Raw genomic sequence first — 22,357 nt, forward strand, 5'->3', positions numbered from 1 at the left:
TCTGAAAACCATGACAATCTTATTTGAAAGCAAGCACCTTTCTCTCTCTTCTGTTGATAATCCCATAGATATCCAGGTTGTGTGCGCAGTCAGTGCCTTTGGATTCTGTAGGGAAGCCACCTGCATGAGGGATACGCGATGTTAATGTCGTCTCGTTAATCTCATTAAACAGCTGACACTTGCAGGTACCGTACCATTTCTGCTTCCTGCAGCAATACTTTGCGGGCATGGGGAGGGAGCAGAGTTATTATGCGGTGCTTTGTGTTTCTCCCCAGAGTATCCTCCTGTTTCTGAGGAAGGAATGTTGGAAAAAGCACTTTGGGTTTTCTAACAGTATTTGTGTTTATATGATCAAAACTCAAAATGTATATGGAAATGCACACCCCAACAACTACAACTCTAAGTCCCAAACATTGTCAGTTTCACACAATCTATTAATCAATGAAGCCTCAATTCCACTTAGCTCTGTGTGAATGCAACCCGTGTATAGGACTTCATTTCTTATTGGACTGGGTGACGTTCTGATCTGCAGTAGCACATACCAGCATCAGTAGGAACTGCTGCAGCAATGAACACCAGTATCTGATCCACCAAAAAGTTATTGGGTGTGAGCCTAAGTTTAGCTGCGCCACGTGGCGTTGCAGTGGAGGTGGAAGCAAAGAATGGCAAAGCCCTTTCGAGATGTTTTTGCTTCTGATTATTTACACACATCAGAAATCATTGTACCACCTACCACCACTGCAATCCAGAAAAGACAGGATTAATGGTAGTGGAGTTCTGCCTGTTCCACATGGGGTTACACTCCTCTGTAAGGATCAGGCTCGTCGTGTTAGGGACGCTTTGCAGTTTGTTGTGCTGACTCTGCCACTGTGTATTGAGAAATTATTGACTTGATTTGTCTGCTTTATTGGGTGCTGTTTTTATTGTTCAGAGTTGTAAATGCCTATGAGAGTTTATCAATAGCAGCATAAAAGTCTTCTAAAATGGCAATAGTAGCTATAGAGCTGCAGAGACACAGAATAGATGGTTTGGGTGTACATCTGGCCTAGGGTAGTTTTTTAAATGTATATATAACACCATAGCATAAGCAGCACAGCTTGGCGGTCCGGCACACAGTTAATATTCCTCACGCGGAATATATCACAGAGGGCTTTGCACCATATTCAGCCGAGGCCTGAGCCAAATCAGGCTTACCTGGAGGGATCTGGGCCTCCTCTGAGTCAGGTTCAGGTAGCACTACAGGTTGGGTTGAGCAGCCCAGACTGATGGTTCATACAGTGTTTATGTTGTTGTTTATACAGCGACCACAGCTTCCATGACTTGCATTTTGTATTCTATTCACATATACTTGTATATGTTTTCATCCTAATGTTTCAATCTTCGCTTCTGTGCTATTGTTACTTGGGTTCCCGTGACGTTGTCCTTTTTTTGTTACTGGCCTCATCTAAAGGCTCATTGGAATGTACTCTGAGCCACAACCACCTGCTGAACGAGTGGGAGTTGACGCCAGTGGCGTAGCGTGGGGGGTGCAGGGGGGGCCAGCCGCACCGGGCGCAACATTTGGGGGGGGCGCTCGCAGCTCTCTGCCCCTACCTGGCTCACTCACTCTCTCTCACTGCAGTGCTGGCTGTGTGAATCCGATCCGAGCCACCGGGTCGCCACCCACTGTGGAGGGGAGGGTGCCAGGCGTGCGGTGCGGAGAGAGAGCGAGGGACTATCTGGGGGAGGGACAGTGTAGCGGGGGGCGCAAATTACTTGCCTTGCCCCGGGTGCTGACAACCCATGCTACGCCACTGGTTGACGCTGCCTTGCCCCTTATCATAGATTTGTAGAGTTGGAAGGGACCACTAGGGGCATCTAGTCCAACCCCCTGCAATGCAGGAACCCTTTGCCCAATGTGGGGCTTGAACCCACAACCCCGAGATTAGGAGTCTTGTGCTCTACCAACTGAGCTACCCCAGGATCCATAGCTAAGTGATCTTGTCCTCTCCATCTTCTCAAAAGACTCTTGCACGGTGCTCCTGCACCCTATGGAAGCATTTCCTGGTGTACAGGCCAGCAGAAACTACCTGTGTTTCTGTCGCCCTTGACTAGGGGGCAAGGATAAGCTCCTGGCACTGCAGCAAGAGATGGCAAAGGATCTCTTTGTGAAGCACCAGCAGGAAGTGGTTCTTGCAAACAAAAGAATTAGCCCCATAGCTTGTAATATTAAATGGAGGGGCCTAAAGGTTTTGCTCATGCAGGGTAATTTGGGTACTTGAATGCAGGGGCCATTACACACTTGAGGGATGTGGCTAAGGACTGGACTCTTATGCTCTTCCAAAATAGGCTCAAATCCACGTATTCCAGCTGAACTAGTTTGTGGGTGGGGCTGTTGACATCCTGTTGACTTAGTAAGTCTTTTCCCCATAGTCACTTCTTTCAAATGTGTCACCATGGTCTGTTTGCACCTCCCTTCCTAAATATAGATGGTTTTAGCACCTCATGGATTATTTGGTGGTGAAGGCAGTAAGGCCCTGAAGCACAGTGGTAGGTTGTGAGAAAGGTTTAAGGGGAACTAAAGTAATGCATAAGATACTTAAAGATAAAGGGACCCCTGACCATTAGGTCCAGTCGTGGCCGACTCTGGGGTTGCGGCGCTCATCTCACTTTACTGGCCGAGAGAGCCGGGTCATGTGGCCAGCATGACTAAGCCGCTTCTGGTGAACCAGAGAAGCGCACAGAAACACCCTTTACCTTCCTGCTGGAGCGGTACCTATTTATCTACTTGCACTTTGATGTGCTTTCAAACTGCTAGGTTGGCAGGAGCAGGGACCGAGCAACGGGAGCTCACCCCATTGTGGGGATTCGAACCGCCGACCTTCTGATCAGCAAGTTTTAGGCTCTGTAGTTTAATGTGTAAGATACTTGAGAGCAAATGGTGTGCTTTGTCTCAACTCCATCCTTCACAAAAGGCTGTAATAGTTGGGGTTTGTGTTCCCACCAAGGAGAGTAGGAGATGATAAGTTTAAGATGAAGGAAGTGAAAGATGAACTACAATACAATTGAGAGTCATGATGATGAGTAAGCAACAGGGCAAAATTGTGTTTTCAAAGCATTCATCGCTGTAGTTGCTCTTTCACCTTTCAGACTTCTTTCCAGGCTTTTGACATTTTTGGGTGGGGTTCAGTCACATCCTGGCACAATTCAGAGCGTGCATTTAAAGCTGATTTGGAGCTTTTGCACAGCAAACCCTATTTCTTTTCAGGCAAGGAAAGTGATTGGGGTGGGGGTGGGGAAGCAATCAAAATAATAATAATAATAATAATAATAATTTTTTATTTATACCCCGCCCTCCCCAGCCAAAGCCGGGCTCAGAGCGGCTTACAAGCAATAATAAAAACAAGATGAATGATTACAACTTAAAAACAAAAGTAAAATACAACATTAAAATAATGGAACATTAAAATATTAAAATGTAGCCTCATTGTAGGAGGAGAAGGAAAAGAAAAAAGAAAGAGAGGGAGGGAGGGAATCAAATTGGCTCCAAGCCAAAGGCCAGGCGGAACAACTCTGTCTTACAGGCCCTGCGGAAAGAAATCAGATCCTGCAGGGCCCTGGTCTCACGAGGCAGAGCGTTCCACCAGACTGGAGCCAGAGCTGAAAAGGCCCTGGCTCTGGTTGAAGCCAATCTAACTTCCTTAGGGCCTGGGACCACTAGGGTGTTGTTATTTATGGACCTTGAGACTCTCCGTGGGGCATACCAAGAGAGGCGGTCCCGTAGGTACGAGGGTCCTAGGCCGCGAAGGGCTTTAAAGGTCAAAAGCAGCACCTTAAATCTGACCCTGTACTCCACCGGGAGCCAATGCAGCTTGAAAAGCACTGGGTGAATATGCTCCCATGGCAGAGACGCCGTGAGGAGCCTCGCTGCAGCATTCTGTACCCGCTGGAGTTTCTGGGACAGCTTCAAGGGCAGCCCCGCGTAGAGCGAATTACAGTAGTCAAGCCTGGAGATGACCGTCGTATGGATCACTGTGGCCAGGTCGGGGCGGGAAAGGTAAGGGACCAACTGCTTGATGCGGCGAAGGTGGAAAAATGACGCCTTGGCTGTTGCTGTAACTTGCGCATCCATGGAAAGGGAGGCGTCAAGGATTACACCCAAACTCTTAACGGAAGGCAATGGCACTAATTGGGCCCCCGCAAGAGAAGGGAGTTGGTCCCTCATCCCCATGCCATCCCGACCTAGCCATAGGACCTCTGTCTTCGAAGGATTTAGTTTCAATCGGCTCCCACGAAACCATCCAGCTACATGTGGTTTTAACACTTGTTTTGACACAAAGTCTAGCCTTTCCATGAACAAATGGGAGTGGATACTTCTAAATAACCAACTTCAACTAATCTCCCTGCAAACAAATCAGCATGAATGTCCATTAAACCAGTCTGCCAAAGTCATCAGCCACAGTGCTGCATCCTTAGTGCAATGTCTCCGTCACTGAAAACCTTTAGAAATGGGTTGAATCAAAATTTTTATGGAAAGGTGAGAGAGATTTGTATGGCACCCTAATTTTTTTCAAGAAATCCAGCCCTATTTCTCTTTTTGAATCTTAAATAGCTCACAAAATGGCTTATGTGCAATAATGAGCAAATGCATGAGAGATAAAGCATGACACCAGTGTCATAAATTGCAGAGGAACGAGACTAATTAAACTGTTAAAGAAGTGCACACATGCAACACAGACCTCTCTCTCTCTCTCTCTCTCTCTCTCTCTCACACACACACACACACACACACACACACACACACACACACCTGCAGTTAAATTGGGTGGATTATATAATGTGGTGTGTTGCTACAGTAACTCCACTCCACCCCAGTGGCAGCTGGGGGCGGATGCTACTGTGCTGTGAGCCAATGCATTATAATTTCTTTTTCTCCCAATAGAAAATACCCTAGGGATTTGTGGAGAGGAGGAGGGGAAGTTGAAACCTGTGGCAGGAATTCTCCAGGAAGTACAGCGTGTAGCTTCTCCCTAGGAGTTGTTTTTAACCACCGCCGTTTTGATGCTGCTTGCATAACTTGATAGATCATCTCTAAATAAAACATTTCTCTCTCTCTCTCTCTCTCTCTCTCTCTCTCTCTCTCTCTCTCTCTAACAGGTAACCAAGGTCTGTTTCCACGCTATACCTGTGTCAGCCTTGTGTCAGAACCCAGGACTGGGTTCAGTGTCAAAGGAATATTCTCATAGCTGTCAGCTTTTCCCTTTTCTTGTGAGGAATCCTATTTTGAATAAAGGAATTTCCCTTAAAAAACGGGAAATGTTGACAGCTATGGATATTCTTATATTAAGTTATGGCTCAAGCCTCCACCCCCCCCCCCCAAAAAAAACCCACCCTTGGACTCCTATTTGGATGTCTCAGTATCAGCCTCCCCACAATATACTGTACTTTTCCGGGTATAACACACCCCCATGTATAAGACACCCCCTATTTTTGAGGGCTAAAAATTAAGAAAAGTGGGGCGAGATTGCCCAGAGTTGCTGAGCAGACACCAATAATGTCCCCCCTAGGCACGATCCTTGTATAAGACGACCCCCTATTTTAAACATTATTTTTCAGTAAAAAAAACACCTAGTCTTATACTCGGAAAAATACGGCACACCCACTCCTAACGTATGATAGTTACTCAGCTGATAAATATTAATCAACAAGCGTTTCACAATATGGATAACAGTACACAAGTGTATTTTAGCCTAAAATGCCCCAGCTTCTACCAAAGTCCAAAGCATGGGGCTCTTCAGCACTCTCGGGGCACATTGCAATCGGGAACTCCAACAGGCGGTAGCAGAGATGCTGCTAGAGCAGCTGGCATGCATTGCAGGAAGGGCAGATTTCTGGGCTCCGCAGCTCCAAGCCAATAGGGATTGCTATGCCAAGTCTAGGATAGCTTTAAACTTCCCCTCAGTGGATTTCAGAAAGAGTGATTTCAGCCGGTGAAGTTTAGCAGTCCCCTGGCTGAAACATTTTACAGGCACCCAGTCCAGCCCTCCCTTCTTCTCTCCTTCATAAACAATAAAGCTTTTCCTTTCCCTGACCAAGATCTGTGCTACACAGAGGCTACATGTGGTCAGGTCAAATCAGCACTGTTCTCTTTCTGAGTGACAAGGAGTTAGCTGGTGAGGAGGCACAATTTGCCCAGGGACCTTTCTGTGCGTTAACTTGCTCCAACAGTTGCAGTGAAACATAGATTGCAATTCCACCCAACGTGCAAATGATGAGTGTGGCATGCTGGTTTGGATACTACATTTTCTTTGCACTCGCTGTTTCCACCACGTGGTGGAGTGTATATTTTGTTTTCCCTACAGCTTTATATCTGTCTCAACAATAGCATAGCTGGTTGGACTCGATGGCCCTTGTAGTCTCTTCCAACTCTATGATTCTATGATTCTATGAGTTAGGTTGTTTATATATAAAAAATAGCTACAAGATGTGCAGGGCCTCGGGCAGCTGATTATGAGTGTCATGAAAAGGGCCCAAAATTATTATTTACTTTATTTTTATTATTATTACATTAAACATTTCTGTTTATGGTAGCTACCGTATTTTTCGCTCTATAAGACGCACCAGACCACAAGACGCACCTAGTTTTTGGAGGAGGAAAACAAGAAAAAAAATATTCTGAATCTCAGAAGCCAGAACAGCAAGAGAGATTGCTGCGCAGTGAAAGCAGCAATCCCTCTTGCTGTTCTGGCTTCTGGTATAGCTGCACAGCCTGCATTCGCTCCATAAGACGCACACACATTTCCCCTTACTTTTTAGGAGGGAAAAAGTGAGTCTTATAGAGCAAAAAATACGGTAATTCTTATACTGGTCAATGTTTTGTTTTGTTTTGCATTCAGTGTACAATGAATGCAGTATCTTAATAGTCTACTTTTATGCTATTACTACCTTAAATTGCAGGGCGACGAAGGAACTTTTCAAACTAACTCTTAAGTATTTGTTATATGAACTACCGTATTTTTCGCTCTAAAAGATGCACCAGACCACAAGAAGCACCTAGTTTTTGGAGGAGGAAAACAAGAAAAAAAATATTCTGAATCTCAGAAGCCAGAACAGCAAAAGGGATCACTGCGCAGTGAAAGCAGCAATCCCTCTTGCTGTTCTGGCTTCTGGAATAGCTGTGCAGCCTGCATTCGCTCCATAAGACACACACACATTTCTCCTTACTTTTTAGAAGGGAAAAAGTGAGTCTTATAGAGCAAAAAATACGGTATATTGCAAGGGATGTACAGGCAAGAAAAGATTGATATCTATTAAATATTGATTGGTTGAATGAATCTTTATTTGCTTCAGCCATCAGTCATAGCAATAAAACAACAATATGATATACAAAGAATAGAAATAAAAAGTCAATTATATAAAATACATTTTAGGGTTTTGAATCAGTAGTCAAATAGTGGATCTTATTCTAATTGCCCCAGCTAAAAATATTGCAACCTTTGCTGTCACCTGCTCATCTTGATAATATTAGTATATTTTCGGGTCCTACACCAGCAAATGTATTAGTTAACCTTATAGTTGGTTTTGAACAGCTCCTTCAATTAAAGATAAGTTGCATTTTGTAACAATCCATAATCTCCTGCTGTTCAGGAGTTCTTTGCAATATAGCTCATCCCATCTCAAATCAAAACACTTTTTAACAATCCAGTTGATATGAACACGTGACATTGCATTATATTGAATCGGCCCATTGGTCACTGCCAGTTTTGTCTCTAATTTGCAGCACCTCTCTAAAATCTTGGTCCTAACCCTGCACCTTGTGTTTCTTTATTTGGAGATGCCAGGGACATAACTCAGAACCTTTTGCTGCCAGGGAAGCATGGTGCCTCTGGTGTGGAAGCACAAAGTATAATAACAGAGAATGGCTCTGTTATCTCTGTCTGTATTTGTCTTGGTAACAGATGCTCCCATAAGAGCACTCCTAGAGGCACTCTGAGATCCTAACAGGGCAAGAGGGGAGAGCACAAATGTTTGATAGTGTATGGGTACTACAAGGCTATTATTTCAGTACTGGGTTGCAAGAGATCACAGGTGGCCAAAACAAAGACCGTCTTCATTAAAGGAGTTACCATCATTTTGGATGAACGTATAATTGATCCCCAAATGTCCTAAATCCCAAGTCAGTTCCTCTATCTAATCCACCGATTGCCTTACTTACACTCTAAAATTCAGCACAGGAGAGATAGCAATGAAGGCCAGGGCAAAGAGAAAAATAATTTCAGTTATGTGTACTTAGAGGGTCAGTTACAGCAGGGCAGGGGTAGCCAAGGTGACCCCCTCCAGTTGCTGTTGAACTCCTCTTAGTCCCTGATGATGGGAGTTGCAGTTCAGCAACATGTGGCGAGCCACAGGTTCTCCAGCCCCTGCAGTAGGTCATAGGAAGTAGGGGTTTGCAAAAGAGGTGGGTTTTGATTAGGGATTAGAAGGAACAAAGAAGTAAGAGAGATGAGGTACCCCCAGACATAAGGGAGAAAGGGCAGAGATGTATTAGGGTGTAGAAGAGCTTTGGGCAGGGATGCATCAGAATATATTAGCATCAGTATTGAAGGTAGGGAAGGAAAGGGTGAGGAAATGCTCGAGATGGGAATGGGCAGGAAGCTAGTGTAGGACTTTAAGGAAAGCCTTCTGGTTCTGGACATTTCCTTTGGACCAGTGAGAGCCTCCCCATCCAATAAAATTGTTGATTTGCTGCCTTCACTCCCATTTTGGATACATTTTATTTATTTACCCACCACCACCAAGCATATACACACATTGGTTCCTGAAGCCTCCTCATCCTTTGTTTACTTGCTTATCTCCTGGAAACCGAGGTTACACCTTTTCAGTGACTCTTTCGAAACCTTGTTTGCAAATAAGCAATTTTAAAGTGATTGAAGGAAGTCGAAGAAAATGGAGTGCGGCAATGAAGCTACATTGCAGTGACCCTATTTATGGTGCATAAGCAGCCTGGCGTTTGTAGAATAATTTGAAGAGGAAGAAAAGGACAATCAGGGGAAACAAAAGAAAATGTTGTGGCATGAGGCAAAGATGTATTTACCATGAGTGCAATGCCACACCCCAAAAGCACTCAGCCAGCTTGCACAATAGATCCTATTTCTGGATCAGCCAAGGCGCTTTAGGCAGAACAAAGCTTTATGAAGCAAGAGACTAGCTGAGATCTTCCCAGACACATTACGGCCAATGTGATTCCTGCTGTTCTCAATCTTGGGGGTTAACAACAGGGGATAAAATAATATCAGTGAGAATTAAAAGAACAGAGGTAGCCTGTTAACCTGAAATCTAAGGATGGAATTCCCCGCCTTTTAAGTTTTAGACAGGAAAGATATTGTAAAGCACCATCAGGAAATAGTAAGAAAAACACTTTCCGTATTGGTGGCGAGATAAGAAAGTGTTTAGAAGGTAGCGCTCCTGATGCTAGAGATTCTACTATGAGAAGCATCCCAAAGGACCAGCTTTATTATGGGAAATTATTGCAAATCCTTTTATCTCTCTTGCCAGAGGAACAGCTTGTTTGAATTGGTAGGCTGTCACTCTGAAATTAAATGCAAGCATCCGCCACTAACACCCTCCCCTGGCCATGCACACCCATGACGTAGTGAAGAATATCTTACATAACACCCCTAAATATAATATGACAGAGATTCATGCACAGCTTCCCTCTGATCCGAAATCTTTGTCTTGGCTTTCTCAAGGGATATTAATTAAATCTGGAACTTAAAGTCATCAAACAGAGAGTGGCATACTCTCAACACGTCCCCTCCCTCCATGAGAATATTCAGTTAAAAATAATTATCTGCCTCTCCCTCCATGGGTTATTTCTGAAAACAGCAAACATAGCATTTTTGTCCTTTTTTGCCAAAGATTTGGGGACCACACTTTAGAACCTTGTGCATCTTTTCCAATGCAAACTACTGCTAACATTTTAAGTCAAGTCATCTGACAGACCCTCATGCTAGATTAAGACATTGTGCTGTCTGAGGCGCAGCAACAAATGGAATCTGTTTCCCCCCAAGTCAAGAAGTATAGTGCTCAGGGTCAGCCCAGTTATTTTGGCAGAAAATCCCGCAGGTGACTCCCCTACTTCCTAACAGTAATAAGAATTATTTTTTAATTGCTGTCCTTTCATAACAACCAAAACCAGCTGCCTGCCATGGCTTCCCCACTCCTCCCAATGTAGGGTCAACCCTGTGAAAGAAGGTATTTTTGATTCACATGAACCAAAGACTCGGGGCTATAGTCAGATAGAAATCAATAATTTTCACATTTTTTCCCTTTCTTTCCAGAAACACACACACAAAAGTCAGATTTCCTAGAATTCCTGGGTAAATATGAGTTCATGTCCCCAAGTGGAGTTAAATACCGGTATGTCCCTCCCTTGTCATAAGGTAACATTTTTTGCTATCAGTTTATGCTGAATAGTATTAGTAGTTTTCACTGGCCTAATAATATATTGTAACCTTTCAGCTCATCTTTCCCTTCCCTTACTCCTGGCTTTCTCTGCTTGCTTGTAAAGCAAAAGCAGGCCAAGGTTTTCTAGTTGTCATCTCTTGAACCCATGTCTCTTACCACTGAGGAAGATGCTTTATACCAGCTTGGACTATTTGTCCATCAAGCCCAGTATTCCTACTCTTGTGGCCCGGCAGATTTGTTAGACTTCTTCTCTTCCACCAGTCTCTGCTTGTATGGACCACACTGAGGAACAATGGGAGTTGCGATCCAGATCTCATTAGTCCTACAACACTCTCAGGACTGGGCTTGGATGGATGGCCTCTGACAGAGGACGAGGGGAAAACAGAAGAGGGGAGATTGCCCCTTTCCACCACTCCTTCAGTTGCTTTTGAAGGGGAAGCAGAGGTACTAACTCTCCCCCCCACAAGTTTCCTGTGGAGCAGAAAGCCTCAGTGGAGCTGGAGAGGGGTTTGATTGACTGAGGGAGGAGACTAAACACGATGCAGTTGTAAAGGAGCAAGAGCCTGAGCAGGAGAGTGCAGTCTTGTTTCTTAAAACCAGGCACCACCTTCATAGATGGGAACACACCCACTTTGCCCTGACAGAGCCCATGCTTGCAATCCCAATTTTCCCCACCAGGCAAGAGTGTCTCACAAGTGAGCTTTCCATTCCTCATATTTGAAAGCTTGGCAGGAGGGGTGGAAAAACTTGTTGGGACATCTTTGCTGTGACTCCTGAGCACTGTGCCTGCTGTTGAGCCTGTATCGTTAAATGCCTGAGTAAAGATCCATCAGAGCCTCTGTCTGTGTGTGTTGGGTAAGAGCCATGACAGCAACAACATCTGAGGGCGTCACAGCTTCCCCATTGCTGGCTTACTCTGACTGGCACTGTTCCTCCAGCAGCTCATGCAGATTAAGTTAAGGTGTCCTCCATGGTTTCTCTTCCAAAATCATAACTTACTAAAAAAAATTAAGTTATAGTTTCTTTAGTTCTACCAATTCCTATGGCACACTTCTAGCTATCTTTTTAAGATCTTCACCCTGATGTTGTGGTGAAGGGCAGGTAAGAAATCTCATTATAGATAAATAAATATAGATTTCCTCCCCCCCCCCACCATAAGGTCCCAGGGCAGGTTACAGCAATAGAAAACACAATTATAAAAACAGATAAAGTAATGGAATGATTCACTATTGAAACACAGGTTTGTCTTGATGTACTGCCCTGGAAATCTTCTCTCTGGTACTCCTACCAGTCACCAAAGACCAATATTCAAAGCTGCTTCCAATTTCTCTCCTCAGTGCTGTTCAATTGTTGTTGTTGTTTTTGTTGTCTCCTCCTCCTCCTCTTCCTCTGCTGTCTTCTTCTGCATGACTCCATGAACACCAAGCACCAACAACTCCAACTTTCTCAACCAGCTAACCCAACCTAACCCCCACTCTCCTCTGCTCATCAGCACCTGGTCATATACACTTCTGCCCCCCCCCCACTCCAGATCCAGCCAATTATACTGTCAAGCATAAAATTATGAGCCTGCACCCACCAATCAAAATACACCTAGCTTCTTGCCTCCTTTTGCTTACCAACCTTTCCTCAAAGCTGTCAGTTAAGGCCCGTGGCCATTAAAGTAACCCTCACCAGGCCACACAGAAATCCTCCCACATTAAATATATTACAGTGTACAACCTTACACAATAACCATTAAAACATAATTAAAATAAGCAGGATTTCTTCACAGGTTTTTCAGATATTTGAGGTTGAAGTCATTTAGGGCTTTCAGCACTAATGTGAGCATCTTGAATTAGGCTTGAAAATGTACTAGCTGCCAATGTAGATGTTTTAAAATGGGGGGGGGGGTGTTATAAATGGGACCCCAGCTAGTAATCTGGCTGCTGCATTGTGGACCAGCTGAAGTTTCCAAACTGTCTTCAAGGGCAGCCCCACTCAGAGCATATTGCAGTAGTCCAATCTAGAGGTTACTGGAGTGTGGAGTAGAGTGAGCGATTCATCTCTGTCCAAGAACAGCCATAGCTGTAGCTGAAAGTAGGCACTCCTAGCCACCAAGGCTATCTGAGCCTCCAGTGACAATGTCTGACTGAGCAGCATCCCCAAGCTATGAACCTGTTCCTTCCAGGCAAATGCAATTCTGCCCAGAGCAGGCCATCTCCCAGACTCAATAACTTGGGACATAGAACACCTTGGCCTTTTCAGAATTCAGTTTCCATTTTTTGGCTCACATCCAGCTATTTACCACTTCCAAGCTCTGATCTAGCATCACAACTGCCTCTCCTGATTCAGATGGAACAGATAGAGAGAGGTTGATGTCATACACATATTGGTAGCACTCATCTTAAAATATCCTGATGATGTTCCCAAGTGGTTTCACATAGATGTGAAATTAGCTAGGGTAGGGGACAAACTGGAACCATGTTGGATACCACAGGACAAAACAATTACCCCTCCACCCATAACTGCTTTCTGGAAATGCCCCTGGAGGTAGGAACAGAACCACTGAAGTACAGTGCCCCCCCCCCCCCCCCGATCCCACCTACCTGAACAGCTCCAGAAGGATATGGTGTTTAATGGTATTGAAAACAGCTGGGAGGTCAAGGAGAATGAGCAGGGTCATGCTCATTCCTCCTTTCTCCCAACAGATGTCATCAACCAATGGTGTATTAACCCTGATAATCAGTTTCCTCCAAACATGCCTGAAGATGAACCACCATCTCTCAAGCATCTTACCCTAAAAGGGAATATAACCACTGGACAATATTTGTTTATCAGTTCAGGGTCCAGGGATGTTCTCTTAAGGTGGAGGACATACCACATACCTTCTTCAAACTAAGTCTCAACTAATTAAAGCAACCTAGTAGGATTTATTTTAATCAAAGCCATTAGATTATAAACGCTAACATAATCTCAGGCCTCTGTCTTATCCTTCTGTCTTTTTTTCTAATAGACTTAGACATCCCCAATTGCCTACACTAAGAATCCCTAATCCACAAATGAACATTGCTAATATCAGTCACTATATTCGAAAGCACGTCAAAGTGCAAGTAGATAAATAGGTACCACTCCAGTGGGAAGGTAAATAGTGTTTCAGTGCCCTGCTCTGGTTTCGCCAGAAGCGGCTTAGTCATGCTGGCCACATGACCTGGAAAAACTGTCTGCGGACAAACGTTGGCTCCCTCGGCCAGTAAAACAAGATGAGCACCACAGCCCCAGAGTCATTCACGACTGGCCTTAACTGTCAGAGGTCCTTTACCTTTAATATTCTAAGCCCAGAAGCTTCAAGTCAGCACCCCCCCCCCCAAGTCTTGATTTATGAAGACTTCTGAATTCCGATTGGTCTGTGATTGATCTGGACATATACTGAACCATTCACAAGAATATGATGTATGTGAGCAGAGTCCCTATACAACCGGGGGCATACTTTTATTGGAGAAAAGTGAATTGCATTTGGCAGTGAGAATCCAATGAATGCTAAATTGTTCTGGAGAATTGTTGTTTTCACTCAAAAGAAAAGTCTCACACAGGAAGTAACTAAGAGGTTAGCTCTGGGTCTATGACTCTTGGTGCCAATACTATTTAACAGCCAATTCATACCATATGAATCAGCTTTGATAACCATGAGTATGAGCTCTCATGAGCCATCTTCTTGTATAAGCAGTATAATAGCATTAGGGAAGCTTAGTCAAGAAACACCGGCAATGTCTGTGGGGGGGGGGGGCTCTGCACCCCCCATGATCCCGGCTGAAGGAAGCTGCTGCTGCATCTTCTGTGAGTAAACACCTAACAGGCTTTAAGAATTGCAAGATGAAGATGACAAGAGGTAATAATACCCTTCAGTTACAGATGCATCCAGACCACAGCATATCCAGCTTAATTACTGCACTGCTGTATGTAGTGAGATGAAAGGTACCTTAAGGAAAACAAACACCTTGCAGACTTTCTGCATTCCTCATTCGGTTGGACAGTGCTATCGGTACTGATCCTTCCAGACTCTAGTTTTGCAAATAAGCGTGATAATAATCGCAGCTTCCTTGTGGCTTGTGGCTGACAAGTCCTGTGTAAGGAAGCATCCTAAGGGATTCTATTACATGCTAGCTATTTATTTATTTATTTATTTATTTATTTAGATTTATTCTCTAGGCAACATGCAATAAATTAGTATTAGGGAAGCACCTTCACTGTATAGCTTTTGTTGGCTGCTGAAATCTTTGTTTAGGCAAGCCTACCCAAACATGTAATTTTTGAATGCATTTCTATTTTTTTACGTATATTTGTTTTTTAAAGCTACTTGTTTTACTTATATTCTGATAAATTTTAGGTCAACTCCTTTTTAATGTTTGATTTTATTGGTCCTTTTTAATTAACGTTCTATATTGTTTTATGCAAATCTCTTAGCGGCTTTTGATGATTAAGTGGTATATAATTCCTGTTATATAGGCAAAATGAATAAACAAATAAGTGAATTCTAGCCAGCTAGCCTGACTTTTAGGTTTATGTTTCACGACAAATTCTCTGTGAAGAAATGGGGACAAATAGCATTCCCCCCCCCCCACTCCGGCTTGTAAACTGGCTCAGAGTTTATTTGATCATAATCATGCTTCTTTTCAACAGTTATTCAGTAGGACAAAGACTCCTATCAGGAAAAACAACGGAGAGGGTAGGTAAAAATCTCCTGTCTCTAAGGATCTACTATATTGGGACTGGCGCTTAACTCATTCACCTGTGTTTCAGACTAATGAACTGATCACTAGCATGCAGAGGCAACACTGTGTACATCCAAGCCAGCCTTTCTCAACCTGTGGGTCCCCAGATGTTGTTGAACTACAACTCCCATCACCCCTAGCTAGCAAGGCCAGAGCTCAGGGATGATGGGAGTTGTAGTCCAACAACATCTGGGGACCCACAGGTTGAGAACTGCTCATCCAAGCTGTCTCATCATAGTTTGGATAATTGTGGGTTCCATTTAGCTCCAGATCCCTATTTTAACCCATATACAAATATTTATGAGAAACAGCTATGCTTAATAGAAGGTACAATTGGGGCTCTGCGACAAAACGTTGCCATGTGGAGGGTTTCTGTTTAGGGTTCCTAAGCCATTCCATTCCATCCCACCTCCTTTTTGGGTTTTCCCATCAGCCAGTATTTCACGCCCTAACAAGCATGATCAGCCCTCATTGGGCAGTGTGGGGGCTTGTCCCCCCCCCCTTTGGTTTTTTTTAGGCAGTATATATACTTGTGTTTAATCCCAATTCCATTAAATTACTTTCCCCCCATTGATATCTATGGGTAGATGTCATCTTTCTGTGGGGATGTCTAGACAACCGTCTTGAATGAGCATTCATCCTGATTTGTTTGTGAGGAGATTAGATGCTGCTGCTTCAAAGCAAGTGTTACCCTAAACTTTCCAGTGCATTTCCCCATCACTTTCCTTATTGCAAAGAGTCTGGTCTTTTGGAGAAGCAGGTTTGTTTTGCAGTAAGTTCCAATCATCTTTAATTGCATATCCTGGATTTGTCGGGAGATGACTGAATCCCTCTGGCCTGAAAATAGAGACAGTCTGCAAACACCTTATGTGTCTCTGCCCTTCTGCTCCAGGCCATTTAAATCTATTCGGCCCTCCTATGCGGGTATCAATGGCCACCAGCCCTGTCTCTCAACATTTTGTGTCACTGAATTATTATATGAGGCTGTTTGTCTTCTTCAGATTTTTCATCTGTTATCACAGGTTTTCTGGTGCTTCCCTCTTGTGCATTGGTGGCTCAGTTTTGGCTACATAAGCACAAGAATGGGAAGACTGAAATAGGTACTGCATAGATAAAACTGTTTGTTTGTTGTATATACTGCTTTTTTGCAATGTAATCCTTTTAGTTTTCTTTAATTTTTATTATAGTTTTCCCCAATATGTAAAATTGTATAAAATTGAATAATAATAGTATAATACAGTGGTACCTCTGGTTACAAACTTAATTCGTTCCGGAGGTCCATTCTTAACCTGAAACTGTTCTTAACCTGAGGTACCACTTTAGCTAATGGTGCCTCCCGTTGCCACCACGCTGCCAGCATGCGATTTCTGTTCTCATCCTGTGGTAAAGTTCTTAATCCGAGGTACCACTTCGGGGTTAGCAGAGTCTGTAACCCGAAGTGTTTGTAACCCGAGGTGTTTGTAACCCGAGGTACCACTGTAATAATGATTTTATTATTTATACCTCACCCATCTGGCTGAGTTTCCCCAGCCACTCTGGGTGCCTCCCAACAGAACACTAAAAACAGAATAAAACTTCAAACATTAAAAACTTCCCTAAACAGAGCTGCCTTCAGATGCCTTCTAAAAGTCAGATGTTTATTTCCTTGACACCTGATGGGAGGGTGTTCCCCAGGGTGGGCGCCACTACCGAGAAGGCCCTCTGCCTGGTTCCCTGTAACCTCTCTTCTCGCAGTGAGAGAACTGCCAGAAGGCCCTCGGAGCTGGACCTCAGTGTCTGGGCTGAACGATGGGGGTGGAGATGCTCCTTCAGGTATACTGGGCAGAGGCCGTTTAGGGCTTTAAAGGTCAGCACCAACACTTTGAATTGTGCTCGGAAACATACTGGGAGACAATGTACGTAATTCTTTCAGGACCGGTGAAATGGTCTTGGCAGCCACTCCCAGTCACCAGTCTGGCTGCCGCATTCCCACTAAAATGCCTCCACTCACATAAAAACCTGAAATCATGCTCTGCTGATGGAGAGGACTGTCCAGACTCAATTCACCATTAGGACTCTATTAGAAACATAGAAAGCTATGTCTTTGTCAGTATTGTCTATACTGACCGGTAGTAGCTCTCCATGGGTATAGACAAATAATATTTCCAGCACCAACTGGAGATGCCAGGAATTAAATCTGGGAATTACTGCATGCAAAGCACTAAGCCACAGCCCTTCCCCCAAGGGCTAATATTATTTTAGAATTATTATTATTACTGTATAGCAGCATGGCAATGCTATTGCTGGCAGGGCAACTATAAGAGACATTACCTGGACCAGGGCTGACTCAAGTTTACTGGTTCTTCATTGCCTGGTTCAGGTGAGCTCCTGTTGCTTTGTCCCAGCTCCTACCCACCTAGCAGTTCAAAAACATACCAGCACAAGTAGATAAATAGGTACCACTGCAGCGGGAAGGTAAACTGTGTTTCCATGCACTCTGGCCTCTGTCATGGTGTCCAATTGTGCCAGAAGCGGTTTAGTCCTGCTGGCCACATAGCCCGGAAAGCTGTCTGCAGACAAACACTGGCCCCCTCGGCCTGAAAGTGCAGATGAGCGCCGTACCCCATAGCCTAATTTGAGTGGGCTTAACTGTCTGGGAGTGCTTTACTAACCTCAACGCTGTGAAAACCAAGCAGGCCTGTAAAATATTGACCAGATGGTAATCTAATCTAGATGGACCTTCAGTCTGATTCAGCTAGGCCATGCTTATGTTCTTAAGGATGTGCTAATCACCCCTCAAAGTCTCACTGTAATAGTCATATTTAGCTGCTAGTGGTCTGGACCCTCAGAAGTCTGTTTAAAAGAGGGGGAAAATATTTTTCCAAATGTACATTCTTTCTAACGTTCAAATGCCCTGTTTTCATTGTCCTTATTTGTTAACATCCTGAGAATCAGTGTTCAATTTTAAAAGGACAGGTTATGATGTTCCTTAATGACCTACGTAAGGTAGGGCTGTGTGGCAGAAGGTACACTGGAATTTACTGGTAGATTTAAATCTGGGCGGTTTAAAGTAGATCAGCAAGGATTTCTCTCTCCCAGTTGTTTAACAATGGCAGCAAAAAAGTGGATTGCTCCCCAACTATACTACTGAAATAAGGAAAACTGGAGGGTGGAGAGTGGAAAAGGGGTAATAGGGGTGGATTTTTTTGCCACATGTACTGTGAACTCATTTCGGTTCTGGTACTCAAAACAAATTCCTGAGCTCATAATTATTTAATTCTTAGGGTATTTTTTTGCACCTGTCTGGTAGGATCTGATGGATAAAATAAAGGTTTGTTTCCACCTTTAGCCTAAACAACCTCTTCCAAAAGCAAAAGGATAATTAACATACCCAAGGGTGTTTTTTTTAACTCTCAGGTTTGTTAACCATGTGTGATTTAGAAATTATAGGTAGACCACTTCTGCCTCCAATTCTGAAGAAGGATATAAAATATCCATGCTGAGTAAGACCCACTGGGAAGTTTCCATTGAACTAGATCAGAGATGCCTAGCTTGCCAGAGAATGCTCACAATATTGTATTGGAAAATAGCCATTTGCCCACCAGTGCCAAAATCTACCAGCTGCCACTGGTAGAGGTAGCATCAGTCTGTCTGTTTGTCAAACTACTGAATGTGCGGTGCTGCCCACTGTACATTTAAAACACTTTCAAAGCACGTTTAAAGCACATGACTTCCCCCCAAAGAATCCTAGGAACTGTTGTTACTCCCTCACAGAGTTGTAATTCCCAGCATCCTGGACAAATTATAGTTCTCAGGATTATTTGGGGGAAGTAATGTGCTTTAAATGTGTGCTGGATGTGATATACAGTGGTACCTCGGGTTACATACGCTTCAGGTTACACACTCCGCTAACTTAGAAATAGTGCTTCAGGTTAAGAACTTTGCTTCAGGATAAGAACAGAAATCGGGCTCCGGCGACGTGGCGGCAGCAGGAGGCCCCATTAGCTAAAGTGGTGCTTCAGGTTAAGAACAGTTTCAAGTTAAGTACGGACCTCTGGAATGAATTAAGTGCTTAACCTGAGGTACCACTGTAAATGTATAGTTTGGATCTGTCCTCAGTGTGGTGTTGACAATAAAAAGGTAAAGGGACCCCTGACCATTAGGTCCAGTCGTGACCGAATCTGGGGTTGCGGCGCTCATCTCGCTTTACTGGCCGAGGGAGCCGGCGTACAGCTTCAGGGTCATGTGGCCAGCATGACTAAGCCGCTTCTGGCGAACCAGAGCAGCACACAGAAACGCCATTTACCTTCCCACTGGAGCGGTACCTATTTATCTACTTGCACTTTGACGTGCTTTCGAACTGCTAGGTTGGCAGAAGCAGGGACCGAGCAACGGGAGCTCACCCCGTCGCAGGGATTCAAACCGCCTTACTTCAGATTGGCAAGCCCTAGGCTCAGTGGTTTAACCCACAGCGCCACCCACGTCCCAGTGTTGACAATAGAGTACTGTAAAAAGTGCTCTTGGTCACTGATGTTACTTAGGGCTCTAGTGACATGGATCTACGGACATACTCAGATTGTATGTGGCAAAGTTGCATTTTGCTATTTTTGATTAGTGGGGGCAGTTTCTGATAAAGGAAGGAATGTGTAAACCAGACTGAGTTTCAGCAGAACTCTGTAGACTAGTTGTAAAGGAAGTCCTGACCATATTTGCGTCTTCCTCTGTGCATTTCAAATGTGAATTTATCACAAGTGATGTTGAGAGAAGTACATTTGTATTTGTACAAAGTCTACACCCAGGCCTGTCTTATTTATTTCACCAGGAGCTCTGACAGTGCTTTAAATGCCAACAATTTCACAGCCTATCAAATAATTATTAAGGAAGAGAGGAAGTAACATTTACAGCGGTGCCTTCCCAAGGAGCGGGGGTGGTGTTAGTGAGGTTGCATGTGAAAATCTAACCCGCAGCTCAAAGAAGATGCCGGCATTAAGGTGCATAGATTTTTAACCCATAACGAGGCTACAGCAAAGCAGCCAGATCAGATGCAGATTCCACCTCCTGAATTGTCAACATTTGAAAGCTTGGAGAAAGGAGAAATAAGTCTAATAAGCACACCCCAAATAACGTATCTGAAGAAGTGTGCATGCACATGAAAGCTCATACCAATAACAAACTTAGTTGGTCTCTAAGGTGCTACTGGAAGGAATTTTTTTATTTTGTTTCGACTATGGCAGACCAACACGGCTACCTACCTGTAACCCAAATAACTTGTTAGAACTGTTGGGTATTGTGTTTGTATTTGTGAAACATACATATGGTACGTGTGGTGGATTCATGTTCAGGTGTATGGGTGATAGTGTTGGTAACACAGCATATTGCTTTGCTTGTGAAAGATTAATACATTCGCATTTGTTTGCACAGCAGAGCAACGGCAGTGCTACTGGTGGCTACAGCTGTGATTTAGGAACACCGGAAACTAACTTATGCTGGGTCAGTCTATTTGTCATTTAGCTCTGTGTTATATACATTGATTGGCAACCACTCTTCAGGATTTCAGACAAGGAGCTATATTCCTACCTGGAACTGCCAAGGATTGAGCTTGAGACCTTTTGCAAGCAAAACAGATGCTGTGCTATTGAGCTATATGACCCATCACTGATTGGGCATGTTCATTCACCTGTGGTCTAATAAATGCACCTGTGTGCATAAAGGAGAGGTGCTAGTACGAAGTTGTTTCTCCCCCTTCTTGCAGAGTGTGCAGCTTAATTTCTAAAGAGGGGTTGGGGGAAGGCTTTCAACAAAAGATTATAAATACATTAAAACATCAGTCATTAAAAACTTCCCTAAACAGGGCTGCCTTCAGATTAATTCTAAATGTCAGATGGTTGTTTATTTCCTGATGGGAGGGTGTTCCACAGCGTGGGTGCCACTACCGAGAAGGCCCTGTGCCTGGTTCCCTGTAACTTGGCCTCTCGCAGTGAGAGAACTGCCATAAGGCCCTAGGCGTTGGACCTTAGTGTCCGGGCTGAATGATGGGGGTGGAGATGCTCCTTCAGGTATACTGGACCGAGGCCATTTAGGGCGTTAAAAGTCAGCACCAACACTTTGAACTGTACTTGGAAACGTACTGGGAGCCAGTGTAGGCCTTTCAAGACCGGTGTTATGTGGTCTCGGCCTTTTAAATTATGCCTTTTAACCCTAACCACTGGTGTTGTAGAAAATATGTGCTACTCAGGAGGGAGAAACTCTCTGCACATGTAAAGAGAACTATTGTTGTTCAATATTATTACCTTGGGGAGGGGAGGACTCAACCCTGCTGAGCCCTGTTTCAAATTAAGTCGTCCTCTTTATGTGCAAGGGGTAGTAATTAAGTCCTCCTTATGCGCAGGGGTTACCAATTAAGCCCTCTTTCTACCTAGGAGGTCGTGGTAAAAGGTAGCGCGTGCCTACAGCTCACCTAAGCCTATGCTGTCTGGGTGAAGAGGTATTCGAAGCAGGAGGAGACTATGGTGAACGTGGGCTGCCTGCCTGCCACCGCCGCCCGGAAGGTGGGCGCCACCCCGTGTCCTTTGTATTCGCTGAGGAAAGTGTGTGATCTGTAATCCTTGTCTCCCCCCCCCCCCCCGGTCCCTTTTATTGTCTTTAATTTCTCCGCGGATCGGTCCTTAGCAGTGTACCTGGAAGCCGGCGGGGGCTGGCAGAAAACAATGGCTGCTGCCGCCGCCGCCGCCATGTGTGAACACATGCGAGAGAAAGAGAGTTGGGGTGGGGTAGGGGAAGAAAGCGAGTTAAGTGCTGGCGTGCCTCTCTGAGGTGGTCCCAGTACATAACCTGACCGTAAACATTGCTTTCTCCATTAAGTAAGTGCGCGGGGGCGTCGGGGCAGAGCCAGCTTCTCCTCTCTCCTGTCCCTTCCTCGCCCACGTGTGGGTGGGCGCGTGTCTGAGTGAGGCATCGCGCGTGAGGGCAGAGTTGCCCTTCTCCCTGCTGGGTTAGAAGCGGGCGGGGACGACGACACGCCGACATGCGTGGACTGGGAAGCAGACGGCTGTTGCCCTGGATGCAAGCAATGCGTGGCTGAATGTGTGTGCTTTGCGCCAGCAACACCCGGCAGCCGCGATTCCCGCCCGTCCTTCCCCGCGGCCCCTTCGCTGCCCCAGTCCTGCCTCTCGCTCCCACCC

At 44.6% G+C, this 22,357-nt stretch overlaps 1 long non-coding RNA gene across 1 annotated transcript; it reads left to right on the top strand.

Annotated features, from left to right (window-relative positions):
• The first annotated feature begins 9 nt into the window (after window positions 1-9).
• On the top strand, window positions 10-21,791 carry LOC310671808. The gene is made up of 4 exons (XR_014508214.1): window positions 10-185; window positions 15,106-15,151; window positions 16,220-16,297; window positions 21,596-21,791. It is a non-coding gene; the product is annotated as an uncharacterized lncRNA (long non-coding RNA).
• Window positions 21,792-22,357: the final 566 nt, after the last annotated feature.

Source organism: Podarcis tiliguerta, assembly GCF_965153285.1.
Source record: "Podarcis tiliguerta genome assembly, chromosome: 2".
NCBI lineage: Eukaryota > Metazoa > Chordata > Lepidosauria > Squamata > Lacertidae > Podarcis > Podarcis tiliguerta.